We start from the raw sequence: 24,007 nt of genomic DNA, 5'->3' as shown, positions 1-24,007 counted from the left end.
GGGCAAAGCTAATTGGAGAAAGGTTTTACTTCCCCCAGGATTAAGATACAACTGGTGACCACATGAAAGAGCTCTCAAGGCTGTTGCACTTTTACCTACTTGGAGCTCAATACAGTGTTTTTCTCACACTAATGAGCAATGCATTTACTCACATGCTTTTAAAATTAGAAGCAGAGGGTATTTTTTAAAGTAATGAATGTTTTGCTTAAACCGTACCAACATGTGTTTTGAAAGGAACTGAAAATGTAACATATGGTTCACGTAGACTTAAATAGGTCTTGTTCAGACATTAATCTGAGGGGAAGAGAGGGGCTGTTTGCCTAGTTCGCCTCCTTAGGTATAGCAGTCTTTACTCAATCATCAATCTATTCTTCTTACATCAGCACATTGGGTTTTAACGAGACCTGGAAAAGTACTTCACTCCCTACTTTATAAATATAATTTTTAAAAGATTCACTGAAGGATATAAACTACAATATGAGACGAATTGTGTTTTGTTTATTAATTTATATAAGAAAAGACAATTAAATTACCATACTTAGCTCACTGTCAGTGTAGGGCCTCAGTAAAGAAGGTTCTGAAGTTAACAAGTCTTCCTCATCAATGACCAGGTGAAAAGTTAGCCAGGTGTAACAGAAGCAGAAAAAATTTCTGTCTTGATTTCTTCAGATGAGCATCTGGTTCTGCATCACCCACTATTCCTAGTCTGTGACATACTATAATCCACATCACTTAAACTAACTCCATGCGTTGATGCAAATACAAATTTAGAAGGCCCAGCAACTTACTGTCTCACTGTCCACCTAAGGCCAAAGCCTGTACTGCTATATGTAAACCACCTGCAGCTCCACCCCAGAAGGATGTAACTCAGGCTATAACTCCTCTCTGAACGCCCGGCGCTCATGTCGGCCGTGTCTCTGATATCCAGCCTGTCTTTGGTATTTGGTGTGACAATGTTTTGTCTGCAGCATCTCTTCTGCTTGCAGCCAGAGAATATTTTCTGTTTTTAGGGGCTTACATGATTATATTGGGCACACCCAGATAATCCAGGATAATCTTCCCATTTTAAACTCTGTAACCTGCAACATTCCTTTTGCCATGTAATGTAACATATTCACAGGTTCTAGGAATGGGAGCATGGACATTTGTGGGTGGGGGGTGGGGGTGGGGTCGTCTGCCAGCACCTTTTGTTTTTACTCACACCTGAAGTTTACTTGCTCTGGAGAATTTAAATAGTTTACTGATCCATAGTATAATTTGGACTGGTAAACACAGTGAAGGACCAAACAAAACTTAAATGATGAAAATGAAAACTTCCAAGACCTTAGGTTTAATTGGCCAAAGAAGAAAGCTGCCTACTCACTAACAGAAATACATACGAGAATTCAACTTAAAGTGAAATATTGGCAAAGGACTTCAGCAGTTAATTAGAATTCCTAGGCAATTTGCTTCTCCCAAGATGTATTTTGAGAGGTGTAGGGAGGAGTTTATTGACTGTCAGTTTTAAATGCTTAGACATGCTAATTTACATTAATTCTAAATCTAATTTTTAGTGCCAATCAGTCCTTAACTACAGCTTCTAATACTACATTTCTAGTTTGTGGGTTGCTGGTGACCTCTGAATGAAAGAGACCTTCTACCATTCTGTCATTTGATGATACAGATGTTACTTCAAAAAAAAGAAAAAAAAAGATATTTTAAAAGTCACTAGTTGTTTGAAACTCCTAATGCATTTTTCCATTGTAACAATGTTAAAATTGACAGTCAGATGACAAAATAGCCTAAAGAATTCAATTTAGATTATAATTTATTTAAGACCAGTGCTGTATGAAAAGAACTATGAAACTAATCAGTGAGAAATTGTACTCTTGAGTTCCAGCTTGAAACACATGACTGCTATAGTTTCCCTGACATTGTCTCAGCGTTCCTTGGTGGACCAAGTGCCAATCAGTTAGAGAGAAACCTCCAAGTCCCTGATGTAGCTCCCAAAGCCTGGGCAGAAGTCCTTCAGAGCATTGCCTTAAGAGAAGTGGGGAAAACAGCAAGGTTTTCCATTTCCATTACAGCCATATTTTTATCATCCCTGGTTAACAGGATAGGAAAATACAGCCTAATGAATTTTTCTTCTCCTTCTATTCCCATCATAAACACAATCTTTAATTCAGTTGACCCTAGAACAACAAGAATTTGAACTGTGGTAACACTTATCCCTGGATTTTCTTCCTTCTCTGCCATCCATGAGACGGTAACATGATCTCTCCTCTTCTTGCTCCTCCTCAGCCTACTCAACATGAGGACAATAGGATGTAGACCTTTCTGATGATCCACTTCCACTTAGGGAATAGCAAATATATGTTCTCTTCTTTATGATTTTAATAACGTTTTCTCTTCTCTAGCTTGCTTTATTTAAGAATGCAGTATGTAATACATATAACATGAAATATGTGCCCATTGATAGGAACAAGTAAGGCTTCTGACCAACAGTAGGCTATCAGTAGTTAAGTTTGGGGGGAGTCAAAAGTCATACGCAATTTTCAGTTACACAGGAGGTCAGGTGCCCCTAACCTCTACATCATTTATGGACCAACTGTAATTTGCAATAAATTTTGACTGCTAGAAATAATAAGAAATATTAGTTTTTATAATATTTATTCTTTCTCATAGTGTAATTTACACGTCCACAATAGGAAATTTGAAAAATACCACAAAACAAATGTAAAAATGACTTATAATCACTCAGATATAACACCATAGCTACTGATTCTTTGTTGAAAAATACAAATCACTGAATGAATAAATTCACAGTATAAGACCTGAATGAGGCTTTATTTGGTTGTACAAGCTCCCTGGCAACAAGCAATAGTCTCCCCAGCACTGGCTCCTACTGTACAGGCTGCTGAACCAAAGCATGGATTAAGTTAAGAAGAAGAGGCACAGTAGCAATCAGTTACAACAAAGCTTGAACTCGGCTTAGAACGGCCTTTGAGCAGTGCCGAGTTTTCCACCCATAAACAATAAACATGCACTCACACTGCCCTCTAGTGCCAGTCCACTAGACATCATGCAGCCACACAGAACAATTGCAAAGCTGAAAAAAGATCAAATGATAATGATGGCTAAGGGTTAGACGGAAATGATGAGAAAAACAATTAAATCGTGTGCACTCACTGAATTCCTATTCTGGGAAAAATAAATTATCAAAGAGCACTTATTTTCCTCTCCTCCTTCCACTTATATTTTTCTTTACCAACAAAATACACAAACTCTTTTCTCATTTTAACCATGCCTGTAAGTGGAAGGAAAAGAGTCCCTATAATAAAGCTATAAATAAAGAATTCCATGTTATAAATATTTAGATATATGTGAAAGACTAATTAGTCTTGTTTTAAGTAGGAATCTAATTAATAGTAAAAGCACAACATACTAAAGAAAAATGAAGATGACATTATAAATCACAAGAAAATAAAACATTATTTTTAAAATTGTGTTAGATGGTAAACAACTATATGTGAAAGAAAGAAAATTGTATTTAGCTCCTTATGGCATGCCAAAAAGCCTAACAGATTTCATATGGATGAAGTTAAAAGTAAAATCAATTTTTTTTAATTATATAAAAATTAATCTTCATCAAATATATGGAGAACTTTCTAAGGTGGAAGAAGTGACAAAGGCAAATATGAATAGACTTCATCAAAATAAAAACTCTCCTGTTTTAAAAAAAATAGAGCAAGACATGAAAAACAGAGAAAATATTTAACATATATAATATATTAAAAGCTTACACAAAGAGATTTTTTAAAAAGAATATGACTCCAAAATCAACAATTTACAAGTTAGAAAAAAGTGACTTATAAGTAAATGTGAAAGCATTCACCTTGAGAGTAACCTAGAAAACGCTCATTAAAATTACATGCCAATTTTTGGCTACCAAATTAGCAGAAATGTTTTTAAAATACTACTCAATGCTAGAGAAGGGGAGATAAAATAAACATTCTCAAATGTTAATGATACTTCTTCAGAAAACCAATGATCAGGTATCAGGATTCTTATAAATATCTATATCCAAAAATATTCAATGCTACTATTTGAGGGAATTTATTACAGGGAAATAATCTCAAATGTATAAAATCTTCATGGTCAAAGATGATAATGAAAACATCTTTGTTGCAGTATTTGTATTATACACAATATGTTCGTTACCTATAATAATATAAAATGTGTATTCAGCTTAAATGCCCAATGATAGAACAATACAGAATAGCCTTAAGAAGAATTGTCCTCCTAGTGGATTCTGCCACGCTGCAGAACAGATTACTGATTCATTGATCTTCCGAGCCCTCAAAAATGGTAACAAGATTTATCTGTGCAGCCAGTGCCACAAGACAGTTGCATCTAGCCTCAAACAGCTTCATCTGTTTACCTCTTAAGGCCTTAAAAATAGTTACGTTCCAATGTGCTATAATGTGAGGAAAAGGCAAAGAACTTTTTATAACATATATTGAAGGTGTTTATTACACAAGAATTAAAATATTTACAAAAAATTATATTAACAAAAACATGTTCGATTGTTAGTAACAAAAAGAAGAATACAGGGCTGTCCATATCAACTAATCTCAAATATATATTTTCAAACTGATACATAAAACAAAGACTTAAAGAATATGCACCAAAATTTTAATAATAATTTCCCCTGAATAGTAGACTTAAAACTCATATTTTTCTTTTCCTTCACCTTTTTGGTATTTTCTAAGTCCCCAATAATAACTACTCATTATTTGACCATTAAAAACTAATTTTTAAGGTCCTAAATGGTAAAATTCATAACAAATGAGTATAAAAATACTGCAGGGGGAGTGACCGTTTCGCAGTAGTTACCTACTGAATTATTTACAAAGTAAAATCTACCATGAGATAGTATTATAGTGATTGTCCAGTAAGACAGCTATGTTTTAAATATATTATTGCACTGTTCGGGCTTTCACTTGGAAAGAATTTTAAAAATAATAAACAATGCATTATTGCACAGTTATCTTTCTGTTTTTCTAATCTTTAAAATTACTTCAAGCAGTCCACAGACAGCCTGTCTTCAAAAACTGAGTAATTATTTATCTAGATATGATGTAGAGGGGTTTCTTTTATTTTTTTTTTTTTTTTGAGACGGAGTCTCGCTCTGTCGCCCAGGCTGGAGTGCAGTGACCCGATCTCAGCTCACTGCAAGCTCCGCCTCCCGGGTTTACGCCATTCTCCTGCCTCAGCCTCCGGAGTAGCTGGGACTACAGGCGCCCGCCACCTCGCCCTGCTAGTTTTTTGTATTTTTTAGTAGAGACGGGGTTTCACCGGGTTAGCCAGGATGGTCTCGATCTCCTGACCTCGTGATCCGCCCGTCTCGGCCTCCCAAAGTGCTGGGAGAGAGGATTCTTAAGTGCAATTGAATTAGAAGATTTCCGAAATGCCCTCCAAAGCTTGTCTTCTGTGCCCCACTTCACAAAACTTAGGGCTTATTATTGGGGTTAGAGCTCCATATTTATTTCAGGAAATACTTCAACACTGAAAGAAATTAAATTCCATACATTCTGTAATATTACCAATGTTGACATATCTTGCCAATTTAAACTTAAAAATTTGAAGTTCCAGTTCATACTCTCTACCCTTCTGCTTGCCAGAGATTTTTCTGTAGCCAAGGAACAGCTGAATCTAAAAGATGAGAGGGATAGGTACTATGTGCATAAATTTTAATTGAAGGAATTATGAGATCATAGCTATTAAAACAGAAAATAACAGGTTCATTTGCATACCTTCCCAAAGTATAAAAACTTAAAGCATTTATTCTAGGCTGTGGAGGCAGGGATTTTAGTGGAGCTGGGATTCAATATTTGCAATATTGTTTATATTTTAAACTATATTGGCCATGATAATTATCCAGAAACTATTAAGATTGAGAATGATTCAAAAACATTCCTTCCTGCCGGGCACAGTGGCTCATGCCTGTTATCCCAGCACTTAGGGAAGCTGAGGCTGGCAGATCATTTGAGGCCAGGAGCTCAAGACCCACTTGGCCAACATGGCAAAACTCCATCTCTACTAAAAACACAAAAATTAGCCAAGCGTGGTGGCACAGTCTATAATCCCAGCTACTCACAAGGCTGAGGCATGAGAATGGCTTGAATCCGGGAGATAAATGTTGCAGTGAGCCAAGATCATGCCACTGCACTCCAGCCTGAGTGACAGAGCAAGACTCTGTCTCAAAAAAAAAATTTCTTCCCCTTGGTCTACCAGTCCATCTGCTTTCAGTTCAGTCCACTGGTTTTGATTCATACCATAACCTGAGGGTATTGGAGATGAGAGGAGGAAAGGAAGTAGAATTTAAACAATTTAATCTTGTTAATTGTAACCAAGAGACATTTTGTAAATAGAAAATAACATTAGAAAAAGAAGTCTTAATCTAAGAAAAATTTCAGAATTTTTACCACGACTATCACTTAAATACAACTAGTTGAAAGTATTCATTCATGGAAATTTCCTAGTGGTAAATTTTCATATGTTTAGTTGAATGGTTATTAGTATTTAAAAAAATTGAAAATGGCAGGCAACATATTTTAGTAATTCCTAAGATGTCACACAAATGCCTCAGATAGAGGTAAGTTTATCACTGACGAATAGGAAAAAAAGCATAAAGAGCTTCAGATGTATGTATTAGTTAACTGAATTAAACCAATTAAAAATAAACATTGCATCTCATACAATGTTGCTCTTAATCTGCAGTAATTGGTTTTGGAAATGCTTAGGTCTCATTTCTTTGAAGTTGCAATAAAAAATTATAGCAAGTTAGTATCTTTGTATTACTCAAAAAGAAATTGAACATGTTAAACAAAATTTTGTGGAGGTCTTGCCATTTTATTTGGCTTGATTTGAATTGAAAGCAAAAGAAGAAAGAAAGAAAGATTGGATCACAGAGGGAGGAGAAGAGGGGAGGATGGGAAGGAGAAAAAAAGTAGGAAAGGAAATAAACTGTATTTTAGGTTGCAATTGTCTCTCCTCTTAGGGAGGCTAAGAAGAAAGATTAAAGAATTCACCACCTGCAGAGATTGGAAATTATAAGCATTGTTCAAATAAAATACTTGGACAACCCTATACATTTAGCAAAAGGGATATAATACAATGAGATTGAAAGTGTGGGCAATTAAATTTCTATCCAAACTAACTGCAGTTTTCAGACAATGAAAATCTTGAAAGCTTTCAGCAGTTTTTCCTTGTATTGATTGTTGTGGATGTCAGGACATTGTCATGAGCCATCATCATATATCATATTCAACAAGAATCCATAAGTACCAATACGTGGCTCATTGGAAATGGTACTTATATGCAATATATTAACATTCAATAGTCTTATTTATTTATTATTTTTGAGAGAGAGACAGATGGGGTCTCACTATGTTGCCCAGGCTGGTCTCAAACTCTTCACCTCAAGCAATCCTCCATCTTGGCCTCCCAAAGTGCTGGGATTACAGGAATGAGCCACTGCACCTGGCCAACATTCAATAGTCTTGATTTTATTGTTTACTTATAAAATTATGGCCAATTAATTTATATCTAAATTATTAATTATTACATAAGATTATAATGAAGAAGATTTAAAAATTCTGTTATAATTTTCAATATGATACTAAGATGCAATAGATGGAGTTTTAAAAAGAGGTTCAAATTGTAAGGATCTTGAAAACATGCTTTCAGAAGAAAAATCAAGTTGTGAGAGTAACTTTACTAACCTTCAAAATATAAAGGTGTATTCCAATGATCACCTCCTCCATCATTGATTACTAATTGTGAAAAAAAACTGTCATTAGCTGAAAAAAAATAAACCCAGCACCTAGGAAAATAAATACTTGCCATATACTCCCAAATAGACGACAGGTCTCTGACTTGTTTTCTGCCTCTTGGGAGCTTATAAAACTAAAGTTCACAATTAATGGGGAAGGGAGGAGACAGATGATCTCCATTGCCTTAGTTATCAACTTGCTTTGGTCTATGGTGATCCTGTGTTAAACGTGAAATAGAATCTATCATCCTGGCTCTCAGAGGCCCTTGACTTCATCCTTTAAGTGCTTTTCTTACTTATTTTCAAACCTTCACCTCTCTCACATTGAAAATCCCAACTCTTAATACCCTCTCTAACAAACTACCCCTTCCCACTAGCCACCACCATCTACCTCACTCTATCATCTGAATCTGTTTCAAGATACAAAAATCTTGGTAATTTATATCTTAACACAAATTACATACTACCTCTTCAAAAAGCAAGTTAAGCCTGATTCTAATTGTGGGATGAAAGCTTTTTCCCTATGAAGAAATTTAAATATCATCAAGCATGTGGAGAGGTGCTAGCAAGGGAATGGAGCAAGGAATCAAATTCCATAGGCGATTGTTTTCTCTTTCTTTGTATAAAAATGTCCTTGCCCCAATTAAAGCCTCCACCAAGTACAAGCTTGAAATGTGCTTTTTTATTCCACTCATTAAAGAGAATTAATTACCCTAGACTATAAAGTCATAATAACGTTCATACAAAGGTAGATTCAAATCTGTTATTTGGCCCTGATGAAAATTATACTTATATTTGGTTTTCAAAGAATATCTAAATAACAAATGACATTTAGAAGAATCTTCATTTACAAATAACTTGAATCTGCTGTATACAAATAAACAAATTCATTTTCAAAGAGGGTTATGATATAGAATCTGGAAACTATAGGTCACACAGCTTTATCAAACCTTTGGCAGAACACCAGAATCAATGACTAAATGTGATTTTTGAGCACTTAGAAAATAAAAGGTGCCCAAATGTCCATCAATGATAGACTGGATTAAGAAAATGTAGCACATATAAACCATGGAATACTATGCAGCCATAAAAAAGGATGAGTTCATGTCCTTTGTAGGGACATGGATGAAGCCGGAAATTATCATTCTGAGCAAACTATCACAAGGACAGAAAACCAAATACCACATGTTCTTACTTATAGGTGGGAACTGAACAATGAGAATACTTGGACACAGGGTGGGGAACATCACACACCAGGGCCTGTCGTGGGGTGGGGGTAGTGGGGAGGGATAGCATCAGGAGATATACCTAATGTAAATGACGAGTTAACGGGTGCAGCACACTAACATAGCACATGTATACATATGTAACAATCCTGCACATCGTGCACATGTACCCTAGAACTTAAACTTATATATATATATATAAATTGGTGTGTGTGTGTATACATATATATGCATACAACACTGGAGCACCCAGATATATACAGCAAATATTATTAGAGTTAAAGAGAAAGATAGGCCCCAATACAGTAATACCTGGAGACTTCGACACCCCACTTTCAGCTTTGGATATATCTTCCAGACAGAAAATCAACAAACATTGGACTTAATCTGCACCACAGACCAAATGGAACTAATGAATTTTTATGGAACAGTTCATCCAATGGCTAGAGTACACATTCTTCTCAGCAAATGGATCATTCTCAAGGGTAGACCATATGTTAGGCCACAAAACAAGCCCTTAAAAATTGAAAAAAATAAATGAAATTTTATCAGTTATCTTCTCTGACCACAATGGAATAAAACTGACAATCAGTAACAAGAGGAAATTTGGAAACTATACACACACATCGAAATTATACAAAATGCTCCTGAATGACCCAGGGGTTAATGAAAAACAAAAGAAAAGAATTTAAAAATTGCTTGAAGAAAATAATAATGGAAACACAACATACCAAGGCCCATGGCATATGGTGAAATCATCAGTACTGAGCGGAAAGTGTATAGCAATAAGCACCTACATAAAAAAGTAGAAAAACTTCAAGTAAACAACTATATTAAAGAACTAGAAAAGCAAGAGAAAGTAAAACCCAAAATCAGTACAGGAAAACAAATAATGAGTAAGAGCAGAAATAAATGAGATCGAATTTTTTTTAAAAAAAGATCAATGAAATGAAAAGTTGGTTTTTTAAAAAAGATAAACAAAATCAACAAACCTTTAGCAAGACTAAGAAAAAAAGAAATATCCAAATAAATAAAATGAGACATGAAAAAGGAGGCATTACGACTGATACTGCAGAAATTCAAAGGATCATTAAAGGCTACTATGAGGAACTACATGCCAATAAATTGGAAAATCTAGATGAAATTGATAAATTCCAGAAAGAAACTGTCTCAAAAAAATAAAATAAAATAAAGCAGGCCTGTGGTATTCTGTTTGCTACTTGGCATCTTGAAAGGGACTCTGACAAAAGGAGTGCTTCCAGGAAAGGCACCCACAGTGATAACGAAGGGGCCTTAATATCATGCCACATACAAATATCCTCAGTAACATGACATCCTAAAAAAATTAAGGCTCATCATGGGAAGGAAATGATGATGATCTTCAGGTAATATTTGTCCATTTTATGGAAGAGGGGTTAGATTTGTGCTATGTAGTTTTAGAGAACAAATTAAGGATCAACGTACAAAATTTATTGAGTATCATCTTAATTCGGGTTCACAATAAAAACCTTCCCAGTTGAGAGAATAAGAAATCAAATACCACCCAAAACATATCTCTCCTGGTCCTCTCTTAGCTCCCATAAGATCCAAACTCCTTCATACCCTCATGCTTCTATTCATTTTCATCCCATAGTTCCCTCCATTTCTTGAACCCGTCCACCTTTTGAAATAATCTGAAGCCCTGTTTGGTTTTTAAAGGTTGCCTGATAATTCCTTTTTTGTTACTCATTGTGAATGTCATACAATTCTGTAATTGTATTTTTCATTTTGCGATTAAATTATTTAAGAATAAGTAATGTGATTTATCTTCTTAACATATTTGGATATCTATTTCATAATAAGCACTCTATAAACACTTTACTTGGAACTCAGCACACTACAAGGTTATCCTATACTGTGCTATGCTTCTTGGGGGCAAGGTCTTTATATCTCCAGCTCCCAGTCAAAGGCCTAATACATCAATAAATGTTTATTGAGTGAATGAACAGTGGTGGACTTTTACAAAGTAATTGATTGAGGGGAAATTCATATAACACACAATTAACCAAAGTGCACTGATACATTCACAACAGCATTTAGTACATTCACAGTGTTGTGCAACCGCCACCTCTGTTTAGTTCCAAAAAGTTTCCATCACTCTAAAGTAAGATCTTTTACCCATTAAACAGTTTTTTCCCATTCTCTGCTCTTCCCAGTTCCTGGTATTCAACAATCTGTGTTTTGTCTCTATGAACTTGTCTGGTTATTCATATGAATGAAATCATACCATATATGGCCTTTTGTGTCCAGCTTCTTTCACTTAGCATAACGTTTTTGAGGTTCATCCATGTTACAGCATGTATCAGTACTTCACTCTTTTATATGGCTGAATAATGCTTCATTGTATATATATTGTATGTTTATCTAATGATGGACATTTGTCTGGTGCCCACCTTTCAGCTACTGTGAATAGTGCTGTTATGAATGTTCTATGGTTAATTTTTTGAGAAACTGCCAAACTGTTTTTATACTTTAGTGACTGAACCATCTCACATTCCCAACAAGGTACGAGGGTTCCAGTTACTCCACAAACTCACCAACACTTTTTGTCCATTTTTCTTATTATGCCCATCCTAGTGAGTGTGAAGTGATACCTCTGGATGGTAGGTTTTAAAACACTGGTGTTTTGAACAATCTTTAACATCTTCAGAGATGACTTTACTATGAAGCTAATAAAGCTTAAGCTTCAGATTCTTTCAATGAAGATTCTACATTGAAATTAGAATTTATAATTTTCTATTCTTTTTCTTTAAAAGAGACATAAAAATTATGTAAGTTCCTGGCACTACAAAACTTGAATTTTCCCTGCATACAAGCAAATACAAATATCTAGTTCATGAGTATGAAAGCAATATACCTTTCTCCAGCTGTGGTACTGTGATCTCTTACTTCCAATGTCACCATAGTCACACTTAAAGCCTTTATGACAAATACCTTATCCCCTGATTAAAAAGTTTAAGAACCTAGTACCACAGATAGCACAGCAGGAAGCATAGTAATCCCAGCCTCTTATCAATTGCAGAACACCCTGTATTCAGGTTACTGCTAGAAAGCCAAGTACAGATTTCAGTTTCCAAAAGGATTCTTACACACTTTTGCTTGCAATTATCTCTTCTTCTCAAATATCAAATTAAAAAGAGCAGATCTGTAGGGTGTCTGCAATATTTTAAGGATGTAATATCTTTTACACTGCTTTTGCAGTTTGCTTGTAGCCAATGGGATGATTCTGTCACATTCACTAAGAGAAATCAAGTTGCAAATGCAAATTTATATGACTGTTGATGTCCTCAATTTATATAAAAATCTATGATGCACATCCAAGATCTGTACTGACTACAAATAGATCGAACGGTGAGCTCCATTAACCATGCCCATATGATTTATGAGTAAGTTTTACAGCTATGTGCTGTTATGCTCTTCAGAAACTAGGCTATTTGAATTGAATATTCAGTGTAATACAGTGTGTGACAGACTATACAAATTATTTGCACAAGACATGGTAAGTAATTTGGACTGTAAAATTTGATGACAATGTTCATCAGGAGAGTAGCCTGCCTCTCTGAATAGCCTTCGAAATTTATGTTATAGTACCATATGGTGTTCTTCATTTCTACATTTTCCTCTTGAAGATTCAAAGTGTTTTCCCATAGTTTATTATTAATACATTATCCTCCTCTGTAAAATATTAGCTTTACTTTACATATAAGCAAACTAAGTTTGTGTCATTCAGTTTAAATACTAAAAAATTCACCGTCTGGCACATACTGCTAACATAAAACCCTAATAACTATATTCTTATTTAGTTGTATTCCATCTATTCTAAATGTTCTCCATTTTTTAAAGAGAAGATATTCATTATGAGACTAGTTCTGCCTCTTAAAATCAAAATACTCACTATTTAAAGCTCAATAAACATTGAGTTCTAATTATTTTCACTTCTCTCTTCTGTTAACTCAGTCATAATTTGTTTATACCTTCTATCACCTATCTGCTCATATAACTTTTCAGTAAGATAGACCGGGCTTTGGTTCATTCATCTGAAAGGGACCTAACAAAGCCATTGAGTTTTGCGAGAATCATTAGTGATCTAGACACAGCTAGCATTCCAGAAAACTCAGGACTTTTTACCCTTCTCTCAAGAAAAGAGAAAGGATGTTTAAGCTTTCGAGGGAGGAAGTATGGCTCTTGCCAACATTTTACAATATAAAATTGCAAGAGTACTCTTATGAAACAATGTTTCTCAAACTTTGATGTGCATATAAATTAGCTGAGGAGCTTGTGAAAATGCAGATTCTGATTCAATAGGCCTAGGATGGGGCCCAGACAAGTTCTCAGGGGATGCTAGTGTGACAGGTCTGTGGACCACTCTGAGTGGCAAGGTTATAGAACTCCAGGTTCTGCCTAAGTATGCTCAGCATAACTAAGCAAACAGCCTGCCCTCGGGTTAATGAGGCCTTTTCTATGAATTAAAAATTTAATTTGGGGATAGATTTGCATGCAGTTGTAAAAAATAATACAGAAATATCCCATATACCCTTTACCCAGTTTCCCCAATGGTAACATCTTGCAAAGATATAGTACAATAATCTCACAACCAGGATATTGACAATGATAATCCACTGATCTTATTCATATTTCTCCAGTTTTACTTGTACTCATCCATGCGTGTGTGTTTGTGTATGGCATATTTGGTTTTGTGCAATTTTATTACTTGCGCAAGCTCACGTATCCCCCCACTACAGTCAAAATACAAAATTCCATGCTACAAAGATCCCTCATGTTGCACTGTTGTAACCACACCCAAACCTGATCCCTGACAATCGCTATTCTCCATCTCTACAATTTTGTTATTTCAAGAATGTTATATATTGAATCATACAGTATGTAATATTTTGAGACTGGCTTTTAATCAATATAATTCTCCAGAGATCTTTCCAAATTGTGTGTGTATCAAGAATTTATTCTTTTTTTTTTTTTTTTTTTTGGTTAAAAAAAATGAATGTACCAGAGTTTAACCATTCACTTATTGAAAGACATCCAGGTTACTTCCAGTTTGGGGTTATTTCAAATAAATCTACAAATATGTGTGCACAAGTTTTTGTGCAAACACAAAGTTTGTATTTCTCCAGGATAAATGCCCAGGAGTATAATTATAAGGGTCATATGATAATTGCATGTTTAGCTTTATAAGACTGTCAAACTGTTTTCCAGAGTGACTGTACCATTTTACATTCCAAACAGCAGTGTTTGATTGATCCAGTTTCTTCCCAAGCTTGCCAGCATTTGGTGTTGTCACTATTTTTTATTTTAGCCATTTTATTTTAGCCATTTTAGCCATTCTGATAGATGTATAGTTATAGCTCGTTGTGATTATAATTTGCATTCCCCAGTAGCTAATGATGCAAGACACCTTTTCATGTACTTGTTTTCCATCTGAATATCATTTTCTGTGAAATGTCTGTTCATGTCTTTTACCGACTTCATAATTAGATTGTTTTGGTATTTTGCTGTTGAATTTTGAGAATTCTTTATACCCTAGATACTAGACCTTTGTCAGATAGGTAGTCTGTGAATATTTTCTCCCACTCTGCAGCTTGTAGCTTGCCTTTTCATGCTTTTAACATAACAATATCTTTCACAAAGCAAAAGTTTCCCATTTTGACCAAGTGCAATCTCATTGATTTTTGCTTTTATGGACTGTATTTTTAGTGTCCAATTTAAGAACTCTTTGCCAGTCATAGATCCAGAACTTATCCTTATTGTTTTCTAAAACATAAATATAATTTTATGTGTTCCACTTAAGTCCACGATCCATTTTGAGTTAATTTTTTGTATAAGGTGTAGGCTTAGGTTGAAGCTTACTTTTCTTGCCTCTGGCGGTCCAGTTGTTTCAGCACTATTTGTTGAAAAGGCTATCTTTTCTCCTTTGAATTGCTTTTGTATCTTTGTCAAAAATCACTTGGTAGCTTTTTAATGGTACATGAATATCCTGCAGGTCTGTTCCCAGCAGCAGATAACTGACACCAGTCAAGACTTATGACAGTGACCTAGTCAGTATAAATGTCTTCATGAAAATATAATTCCTAAAAAATGAAGAAAAGTTATTACCATCTGTTTGCATCTCAAGGAAAGTTTCAATATAGAGTCAGACTATCAGTACAGTTCTCTTGCTGAGTTTCAGCAGTTATCAGCAATTCGTTTAATTTTGCCTTACTCTTTTTTGTTAATCTACTTCTAATAGAAATTTCCATCATCTTTCATTTAGTGGTTTGAAGGTCAAAAAACATTTAAATTTCACCCACATATCCAGGACCTGCTTGGATATGCTTAGGCTCCTTAGTGCATTCAGACCAACTCAATGTATCTTCCTGGCTTTTTGTTTAGAAGAAGAAGAAGAAAAAGAACCAGACATTAATTTGGCACTCAGAGTATCTCTTAAATATATGCACTATACTCTCCTTTATTTTAACATCAAACTGAATATTCATTCTCCATTCTTTCTTTATTAGGTGCTGTTAATTCTTTACCTGAAATAAAAATGATGTCTCTCTCTACGCTTTCAGAGAAAGAAGCTGTGTAAATATTTTCCAGTCAAGAAAGTATAATTCTGAAAACCATTTACTACCCACTCACTCTTAAAGAAGAATCGACCCAAGAATTTTCCCAGTCAGGCACTGAACCTCCTAAGTTCTAGATGGTCAAAAACTGGGACCGTGGTGCTCCAGGGCTCTGACAGCTGACCTCAACTACACACAGGTCACCAGAGTTTAGACCTCTGTCTTACAGTCCTGAATCCCAATGTGCAGAAGCAGGACCTTACTCCACATTTCTGTTTATTGACACCCTGACTTCTTCCCCCTTCCCTACTCTGATTTCCTTCTGTCTGTGCTCATTCTGGTTTCTCTAAGGCTCACATGCGATTTTGCGTTATTGACTCGGACATTCTTGGTTTTCCTGTTTGTACAAATGTCCTCCGTTTGCATTTAGATGATTGAATTGTTTTGAATGGAATCCCTCCCTTCCAGGAGCTCTTCACACATCTCTCCTGGCATTGCAATGAAAGAAGACAATCTCTGCATCATGTACTTCTGCTTTTATCTCCAGACTCCAGCCACACATCCTGCTACCGAGGCAATGACAAATCAACCTCAGAAGCACTGATATTTGTTTTGGGGAGTTGAAGTACCTCTACAATCCCCCTGTCAAACTGGCCTCTTGCTATCCCCTATTTCATTCCCAATTTACTCATAGCTGGAGAAGTTGCTGACCTAATTGGTCAGAAGCCAAGATATTCATCCACCACTGTTTAGTAGTGGCTGGGATTGCTTCGCCTCAAAGGCAAGAAATCAGGACTTATTTTTCTCTAGGTGTTTCCTTCTGCCATTCAGTAAGTCCATCTGGGCATGAATTACTTCTTACAGGAAGTCCTCACTCAAGATACGTAGGTGGGTAAGTACGCTCACAGTCTGACCTGTGGAAATAGCATATTTCTCTTCATTATGTGGTTCCAAAATTTAGATTCAGGAAAAGGTCAGCAGATCTACTTTAGCCTGAAGACCTATACTAAATTTCTCAATAAAACTTTCACAGAGCTCTACACACTACACTAAGAAAAATTTCAACTTCTTCGTTTGCTTTCTCTTTTTAAACATTTTTACCTTTTACATGATATTCCTAGTGCAAAAGGAATTTTTTTCCACAAAAATGGAATTTTCTGCTTTCTTAGCAAGGAAGAGTTGTGCTTGGGAGAAGGTGAAGTCTTCCTGAGCAAAGCAAAGAGATAATTTTATCTAGGGTTTGGCAACATGGAGTTCAAAGAAAATTTATTCTCCCTGGGAAATTTTGAGATATTGCTCCATTTGCTTCTGGTGTTCAGTGTTGTCAATGAGAAATCTGAAGTCAATTTAATGTTTTTATAAGGTTGTTGTTTTTTTCCATCTCTGGAAGCTTTCAGAATTTTTCTTTTTAATTTTAGTGTTCTGAGATTTCTGACAGTGTGCCAAGTTTGAGTTTTCTCTTTTTCATCTCACTCACCGCTCATGACCTCTTTGCATCTGAAGACTTGTACATTTCTTCAGCTCTGCATAATGTTCTCTACAGTTTCTTTGATTTATCTTCTTTTTCCTCTATTCTCTCCTTTGGGAATTTATATAGGTGTTGTAACTTCTAGATCTATTCTCCATATGCCTTTCTTACCTGATGTAACTTCAGTCCTGTCTTATTTTCTTTGCATACTTTTACACCCATTGTCCTGTTCTACACTCTGGGAAAATTCTTCAACTCACTTATTCTCTCTTCTGTTGTGTTCATTCTGTAGTTTAGCTAATCTCGTATCTTTTTGTTGTTGTTGTTGTTGTTGGTTTTTGTTTTTTGGATAATCAATTTTTTATCTTCAAGTCTCTTATCTATTCCCTTTTGCAATAAACTATCCCAATCAACATATAATAGATATCTTTTCTTACCTTTATGAAGATATCAAGCTTTTAAAACATGTCATCAGCTTTGTTATTCTGTTTCTTTAGATACTGGGGGTTTTTTTATTTGTTTTCTTCAGTGCTTCTCATAAAGCACTTCAGTGCTTCTCAAGTGATTTCATGCAATCGCTTGGTAATTTGGGGTTTGTGTGATCATCTTTGTACTCGAAATTATCCCTATAACTTGTGTAGATTTGCAGTGGACACAGAGCAAACAGTGGGAACAGTTTACCTTGGGGGTAGAAGCATTTATCAGTGCTTTTAAGAATTATTAGCACATGGCAATAATAAAAATCAAACAAACCTTTAGGTGTTTTAGGAGTTCTTTTAAACTTCCTACAGACAATGTCCCCATTTATTGCCTACACCTGGGGAAGATGAGTCCCACAACCTCCTTTCACTCCACCTCCCCTCATCACCCCACATCTTGGTATGCCATTGCTGTAGATGATGTTCAGTTGACCGTATTCTTTCTACACTGTGAGGGAATACCACTGTCAAGAGTAGTATAAGACCAACTCACTTTCTGGGCATAGAGTCCCCCATTCCTTTTGATTGTTGCCATCCTCCTAAGATACAGCTCTGCTTCTCTAGTCCAAATTCCCTCTCACCGCCTAGAGGAAAATGCTTCTGCGCTTATTAACTGAATGCAGGTTTGGTCAAAAGGAGAACAACCTACTTCATTACTCTGAATGCAATTGGTGTGGAATCACCCCAGTGGTTGACTATGGCCCCTTCTGGCCCCTTGTATTCATTTCCTCCAAAGGTAAAACTCTCCCAGAACCCTCTCACTTTGCAACGAACATCTACTGTGACTGCTTTGAATGATGGTTTTCTTCATTAACATCAATGCTGTTTTGAGCACTTTACAACTGTGAGCATTAAATGAGCTAACATATGAACCCATATACTTTCTATCTTTCAGAAATGTCTCAAATTTTCTGGCTTACTGGTGGCAATGTCTTGCTTTCTAGCACCATAGAGTTTTCACAACATTTTTTTCTGTCATCTTGGGATTTATGGCATTTGGCCTAATATCTTGATCTAATTTTTCACCTGCTTCTTGAAATAGATTTACCCCTTTTTTCTTGATATGTATGTATTCCAGGTTAGTCCACTTGAGCTTCCATAATAAAATACCACAGACTGAAATATCACAGGCTTAACAAACAGAAATGTATTTTCTCACAGTTTTGGAGAGTAGGAGTCCAAGATCAAGGTGCTGTCAGGTTCAGTTCTGGTGAAGCTGCCTCTCTTCCTTGTAGATGGTTAGTAGATGGCTGCTGTCTTGCTGTATTTTCACATGGACTTTCCACTGTGCATGAGATGAAAGAAAGTGCTCTTTGGTGTCTCTTCCTTTTCTTATAAGGACACCAATCCTGGCCCGGCGCAACGGCTCATGCCTGCAATCCCAGCAATTTGGGAGGCCAAGGTGGGTGGATCACCTGAGGTCAGGTGTTCAAGACCAGACTGACCAACATGGCAAAACTCCATCTGTACTAAAAATAAAAATTAGCCAGGCGTGGTGGCAGGCACCTCCAATCCCAGCTACTTGAGAGGCTGAGACAGGAGAATTGCTCGAACCCAGGAGGCGAAGGTTGCAGTGGGCCTAGATTGTGCCACTGCACTCCAGCCTGGGCGACAGAGCAAGACTCCGCCTAAAAAAAAAAAAAAAAAAAAAGGAAAAGAAAGAAAAAAGAAAAGAAAAAGAAAAGATGACACCAATCCTATCAGTCCTATCAGATTAGGGCCTTATCCTTATGACTTCATGTAACCTTAATTCCTCCCCACAGGTTGTATCTCCAAATTCAGTCACATTAGGGGTTAGGACTACAACATATGAATTTTGGGGGAACAAAATTTAGCCCACAACACATTCTAATGAAACAGGTTTTAAATAAAGAAAACATCAATAAACAAACTAATAAGGAAGAGTATAAACTAATAAATAAATAAACTAATAAATGTGAGAGTGTGTGTAAAATGAAAGAGAGGACAGTTAACTAAAACTCTTCAAAGTGAATACAGAATATGATGACCTTTCTTGGTGCAAATTAAGTGCACAATAAATATTAGTTGAATCAATGAATGAGATATTCAAAGTGCACCTCATAAGACACCAAGACACCAATTTTCAGGAACATTGTGTCAAACATTCTTTGACTCTTTCAGGCTGCTACTCGATGAGAAAAAATGGTAAAAACACAGTCACCCTTCTTGTTACTTTCCTACCCTCAAAAAAATACCTGAGGCCATTGAAGAATTTTAAATGCTTACTGAAATTAAATATATTAGTGTTATGACTATGTTTATGCTGTTATGTTTATTCATTCTTTTTCCAATTGCATTTAGATTTTGGAAGGATTGCCATTGGTTATGTGTGTTGATTTTTGTGTATAGAGGCAGGTATGTGTACATATGGGTGTATAAGATAAATTCACAATCTATGAAATTTTTGTTGTTGTTACTTTAGCCTTAAAATAGTTGCCTAGCTTTAAACAAGGTTAGGTACCATTACATTTTTGGGCCAAAAGAATATGATTCACTAGTAACAAAAATAAACAACAGAGACACACCTCCAGCACTTCCAGATTAACAAAATAAATGCTCTAGAGAGTAGACTGCTAACAAGGGGTGTGGAAACAAGTGTTGGAACCATAAATGCATTGCAGCGTATTCTACACAGACCATGAATAAGTCAGGTTAGGAAATTGTGCATCACAACATCCGTATGTACATTACCATATGTATAAACTGATGTGTACAAACAATACCATAATGCACAAGTGAAATGTGGTAAACAACTCAAAATCTTCACAGCATTTAGGGGTGAATGTGAAAAGGGAGTGAAGTAAGACTCGGTTGAATTATATCCATACTTTCCCAAATTTGCCTAAAATGTATAGGCTTTATGGTAGACTGCCACATACTTTAGCAAAAATCATAATTTTGTGCTACTTTCACTCAGAAATGTATTCCCACCAAAAATACTCATATATTTAAAGTGGGATTTTTTTCAGATATAACTTCTGAGGGCAGCTGTCTGAATTTATCATTAATTATTGCCTAAACGTGGCAAAAGAAAAAGGACCTGCTTCTTTCTCCCCTAAAAAATTCCCAAATTAGAATACAATACTCTTTGCCTAATTCCTGCCTGTTATTCAACAAGATAGAAACAGTAGGTTTTAAAAAATTGAACCAACTGGGATTTTTGAGAAATGAGTTAAGTCACTGAAAAATGAATTAATTCTTAATTAAGAATTGGAAGGAATCTAGCAAAGTTTGCAAAAGAAAATAATGAATAGAAATTCAAAATACTATTTAGAGAACAAACACAAGATTCTACATACCTGTTTTTACAAAATACTTGTTAAGACAAATGGGGATAAAATGACAAAATGTGACGGCATTCCACATCTCCCTAATCAATGTTCTTAAAGATGACCAGTGAACTCCTACTTGCCCCCTCCTCTAGCCCCCATCCTACTCACTTTGTGTGCAGCATAAGATGCCACTGACCTCCTTTTTCAAACTCTTATCTTCCCTGATTTTTTGTGACATTTGTCTCTTTTAGATCTCTCTCTCTAATTGCTACTTCTCAGTTCCTTTTCTTACGCTATGCTGTAAATGTCAGTAAATTCCAAGGTTGCGACTTCCCAATTTTTTCTTGTTCTGTGCAGGCTTTTACTGGTAATCTCATCCACTCTATCATTCCCACCATATCCTCTAGACAGGTGATTTCAGCCCAGTTCAATATCTACCACTCAGTCCTCCCTTCCAATTTCCAGACCCAAATTCTCAACTGCTTGCTGTACCAAATGTATTGAAAGAGACTTTGATTCTTACGACTAAAGTTTAACATCTGTTAAACTGAATGTATTGCTATTTCTCTTACAACTTATGCTTCCATATGAGTTGTCCATGTGGTATCATAATTATCTGCTTTGCTAACTCTGTTAGTTTCCTAGGACTGCCATAAAAAATTACCACAAACTGGGTGGCTTAAAACAACAGATACTTATTTTCCCGCAGTTCTGGAGGCCAGAAGCCTGAATTCAAGGTTGGTCCTTCTGAAAGAGCTGAGGGAGAATTCGTTCCATGCTCTCTCTCCTAACTTTCGGTGATCACCAGCAATCCTTTGTGTTTTCTGACTTAGGGATATAGTGCTCCAATTTCTGCCGCTGTTGTCACACAGCATTCTCCTTGTGTCTCTTCTCTGTCTTCAACTAGGCTTTTTAAAAAAATTCATACTGTTCTGATTTATTCATCATCTGTGTACCTAAGAGACTTGGCAAACATAAATTAACTATATGTAAATTACTATATTCATGAGCAGATATAAAAATAAATAGGAAAAGCACCATTAGTGTAAGGGTACTGGATTGTAGTTGATAGGCCACTCCAGCACTTAGGCTTCTTATAAAGACTCCAGTCACTGGATTGAGGGCCCACCCTACTCCAGTATGGCTTCATCTTAAATAGTTATATCGATAAAGACTCGATTTTAAAATAAGGTCACATTCTGAGGTTCCAGGTGAACATGAATGTTGGCAGAATATTATTCAATGTAGTACAATGACCAAACTTGGAATTCCCTACTCTGACATTAACCCACATATTTTAAGTTGACTCTCTCCGTTCTTCAAGTCACACTTCCTTCTTACTGCACCTAATTATCTTCTTTCTTTTTTCAATTATTTTTCCAAAGCATAGCTAATCACGTCCCTTTCTGCTTAGAATTCTGCCTTGGTTCCCCATCAATCTCAACTGACCATTCAATCCAAATTTTAAGTCACTTGGGATAGTATGTTAAAATGTTTGAACCTTTATTGTATTCTATTAGGCAGCAATGAACACCATTTTTCTAAAGCTATTTCCTTTGCCTTGAATACCTTCCCTATATGTTATCAAAGTGCTGTCAATCCTTCATGATTCAACTAGGATACCACCTCTGCTGTGAACTCACCGCTGATCACCACCCACTCATGTTACCATGCCCATCAAAATTAGTCATCTCTCCATGTTATACTAAAGCAGCAATCTTAAACTAGAGAATATGCTATCCCTGAGTGCATGTGAAAACTTTCTTAGAGTCCTAACACAGACAGTTTTAAAAGCACCAATTTCAAGATCCACATCTTATAAATGTTCTCTTTCTTAAAACTAGTAATATTGAGTACAGCTGCAGACTACGTGTTTTCCTTTCGTATCTTCCCTTTTACAATGGACTTCCCCCTGACCCCACCACTTTCCCCCAAAAAATAAAAAACTCAACTCACCTCACCCATTCCAATCTTACTAGCATTGCCCTGGAGGGTAAAAACTTCTGTAACCCTAATGATTAATTATATAATTTTTTGGCCTGTGCCTCTGACTGAATTTAAAGAAATAAGGAAACTGCTATAGATCTTTTCTTTTTCATCAGCTTTTTAAAAAATGAGCTTCCCTTGTACCTATATCAAAAAAAGTCACAAATTTTATTCAAACAATAACCAATCCTTTATTCTTTCATAGAAAGATATAAATAAATTTTTAGTCTCATTCTTCTCAATAAAAGATGGTTACTGACCATCTTTGGTGACTCACATCTGCAATCGCAGTACTTTGGGAGGCTGAGGCACCTACTTCAAGCCAGGAGCTCCTGCTTAAAGACCAGCCTGGGCAACAAAGCAAGACCCCAACTCTACAAAAAATAAATAAATTAGTAAGGCATGATGGCACCCATCTGTTGCCAGCTACTCAGGAGGCTGAGGTGGGAAGATTGCTTGAGCTCAGGAGTTTATGGCCTCAGTGAGCTATGATGGTGACAGAGTGAGACACTATCTATAGAATAGAACTGAATAGAATAGAATAGAATAGAATAGAATAGAATAGAATAGAATAGAATAGAATAACAACTATCCAATATGAGTTTCCTTCTATGTTTATCAAAATTTGTAGAATCGGTCGGGGATAGTGGCTCACACCAGTAATCCCAGTACTTTGGGAGGCTGAGGCAGGCAGGTTGCTTGAACCCAGGAGTTTGAGACCAGCTTGAGCAACCTGGTGAAACCCCATTTCTACAAAAAATACACACACTTACACACAGAAGAAATGCCAGCACTCTGGGAGGCCAAGGTAGGTGAATCACGTGAGGTCAGGAGTTCTAGACCAGCCTAGCCAACATGATGAAATCCTGTCTCTACTTCAAAAAATACAAAAATTAGCCAGGTGTGGTGGTGTGCACTTGTAACCCCAGGTACTCAGGAGGCTGAGGCAGCAGAATTGCTTGAACCTGGAAGGCGGAGGTTTCAGTGAGCCGAGGTCGTGTCACTGCTTTCCAGCCTTGGTGACAGAGGAAGACCCTGTCTCAAATAAATAAATAAATAACCAGGTGTGGTGTTGCGCACCTGTAGTCCCAGCAACCCAGGAGGTTGAGGTGGGAGGATGGCTTGAGTCCAGGGAAGTCAAGG

At 36.2% G+C, this 24,007-nt stretch overlaps 1 protein-coding gene across 1 annotated transcript in view; it reads left to right on the top strand.

Annotated features, from left to right (window-relative positions):
- CNGB3 (cyclic nucleotide gated channel subunit beta 3) overlaps positions 1-24,007 on the top strand; it is a 155,218-nt gene that overhangs the window by 37,480 nt on the left and 93,731 nt on the right. The window lies entirely within an intron of this gene.

Source organism: Piliocolobus tephrosceles, chromosome 7 (genome assembly GCF_002776525.5).
Source record: "Piliocolobus tephrosceles isolate RC106 chromosome 7, ASM277652v3, whole genome shotgun sequence".
Lineage (NCBI taxonomy): Eukaryota > Metazoa > Chordata > Mammalia > Primates > Cercopithecidae > Piliocolobus > Piliocolobus tephrosceles.
Note: the sequence above shows the minus strand (reverse complement) of the source record. Positions and strands in the feature narration are given on the sequence as shown.